This window comes from Pteropus vampyrus, unplaced genomic scaffold (assembly GCF_000151845.1).
Source record: "Pteropus vampyrus isolate Shadow unplaced genomic scaffold, Pvam_2.0 Scaffold115, whole genome shotgun sequence".
Taxonomy (NCBI): domain Eukaryota; kingdom Metazoa; phylum Chordata; class Mammalia; order Chiroptera; family Pteropodidae; genus Pteropus; species Pteropus vampyrus.
In genome coordinates, this window is record NW_011888896.1 from 5191935 (window position 1) to 5194426 (window position 2492).

The 2492-nt window shown below is 32.6% G+C and overlaps 1 long non-coding RNA gene across 1 annotated transcript in view; it reads right to left on the minus strand.

The window, feature by feature from the left end:
* Positions 1-2492, minus strand: part of LOC111743500 — a 105712-nt gene that overhangs the window by 76802 nt on the left and 26418 nt on the right. The window contains exon 3 of the long non-coding RNA XR_002781733.1: positions 1544-1692. This is a non-coding gene — a long non-coding RNA (uncharacterized LOC111743500). The remainder of the gene's footprint in view (positions 1-1543; positions 1693-2492) is intronic.

Genomic DNA, 2492 nt, shown 5'->3' on the forward strand with positions numbered 1-2492 from the left:
ACGTAGAATGGAAGGTTTAATGGCAGAGTTAATAGAAAAAAAAAATGATGAAAGAATTCAGTCTACACAGAAGAGAAATTAGTAACAAATTCCTATGTTAACTAAAATTGTTATTCTAGAATAGTGTTACTTATAAGAATGCACAGCCCTTATCTCACTTAACATTTTTGTAATAAGAACAATATGAAACTTTAGTTCAAATCTATGTATCATACTTCTTGCTCCTCCTATCCTTTTGAAATTCTCAAAGAGGAATGAATGACAGTAGCCCTAATATCAGGCATCATCCACACAGCGAAAGACTTACTTAGGCACTCAGTGTCCTCTCACTTAGTGTCTTCTCGTCTCTTCACTGCATGCCATGTTTTGAAGGAGGGAGGATGGGAAGAGGAAAAAAAGTAGGCCTGACAAAGATGTATACATGCCAAAGTCAGAAAAACCAATGTCTTAGTGGTCAGTAGAATTTCCATGTTAAAAACAGCCACTTTATGTCAGTAAACATCCAAATATACTTTTTTATTGTTTGAATTATATTTAATTTGTACACTTATTTTTCTAGTTTTACATATTTTATAAGTTGTATAAACATAAGAAGTATATACTTTGTAAGTTTTATTTCAGATCTATTTAAGCAACATTATAAGGCAGATAATTTAAATCTACTTTATGGATCTATGAACATGTTTTTCCTTCCCTCCAAAATACTGATATTGGTCACTGTTTATCCCTCTTTGCCCTGGCTGCTAAGAAATTTAGAGCTAAGTTTTGAGAATAATTGCTACTCTATCACGAATAGTTCTCTGTACAGTTTTCTCATTCCTTCCTTGTTTATATCTCCATTTCTTTGTCTTTGGTATATTGTTTTGACCTCTTATTTATTATTTATTTATAAGATTTTTTAAAATAAAATTTGCATATACACAAAGTAAAAGTAATCGATATATAATAAACTCATATGCAAAAATGCTAGTCTCTATTTCTCTAACAGTATTGCCAAATAGAAGTTTCTGCAATGATGAAAATGTCTGTATTTGCACTGTCCAATACAACAACCACTAGCCACAAGTGGCTACTGAGCAGGAGAAATGTGGCTAGTGTGACTCAGGAACTGAATTTCTAAATGTATTTTATTTTAATAAATTTAAATAGCCATACATATCCAGGGGCTACAATATTAACCAGCATAGCTCTAACTTATATTTATGTATTTCCCCCCAGAAGATGTAAACTTCTTGTGAAATTTTACATAATGCCTCAAGCACATCAGGGTGGGTTCATGAAAGTTTAAATTAAAAAGTAAGATAATAATGTATATTCTCTGCAATGGACTGAATGTTTATGTACTCCCAAAATTCACAGGTTAAAATCCTAACCCCTAATGTGATAATATTAAAAGATGGGGGCCTTTGAGGATAATTAGGTCATGAGGATGGAGCCTTCATGAATAGGGACAGTGATCTTACAAAAGAGACCCCTTGCCCCTTCTGCATATAAGGACACAACAAAAAGACGGCTGTCTGTGAATGAGGAAGATGGCTCTTACCAGACATCGAAACTGCCAGCCAGTGCCTTGATCTTGGATTTCCCTCTGGAAATCCAAGCCTCTGGAACTATGAGACATACTTCTTTATTGTTTCAGCCACATAGTTCATGGCATTCTGTTATAGCAGCCCAAGCTAAGACATTCTTGTTCTGTGAAAGATGATTAAACCATGAAACACTTTTGAGTTATTTTTTATAATTAATGCAAACCAATAAAACACTATGAGCTCTTAATTTATAAAGTCCAGATATAATGTGACATCTACTATATTTCACAAAAATATGTTAAGAGTTGATACAATATTTTATTACTATGTTGGAGACTTAGAAGAAAAAGTAATACTCAGATAGTAACATTATTACTGTGTTATGACCTCTCTTTTATGGTTTGAGTAATGAGTTATTTAATAACCATAACATGAAACAATTTAAATAAAACTTTTGGAGATGGCTAAATTAAATGGCTTGATGGTATAATGCTTAGAGTTAAGCAATTGAATAAAACTGTAGGGAGCATCTGTAATCAAGCTAGATTTAAGTAACATCTGAGGCACATTTATGGAATAATAGCCTTGATGGTAAGCTAATCTGAGAAAAGTAGGTCCAGCTGTATATCCATTAGAAAGAAAGAAAATACTCTCCCTAAAACATAAAGCAACACACAAGAAGCAATGTAATAAAATATTCATTACCTTAAGGGTATATATAAATCCAAAAGCAGTCTTAGCTCCATCATTAACTAAGCAAGTTCATTTCAGTTCTAGAGCCTCAGAAAAAGAGGAAAAATAGCCCCACATTTATCTTACACATTTCATGAATACATGGTGATTATAAGTGCACTGATATGGCAACAGGGAACAAGGTATATTGAACATTTTAGGCAATGCATTATTTCAATTTATTAGGATAAGAACTTTGGAACTTTTCAAACCATATGTATAGCAAAAGAC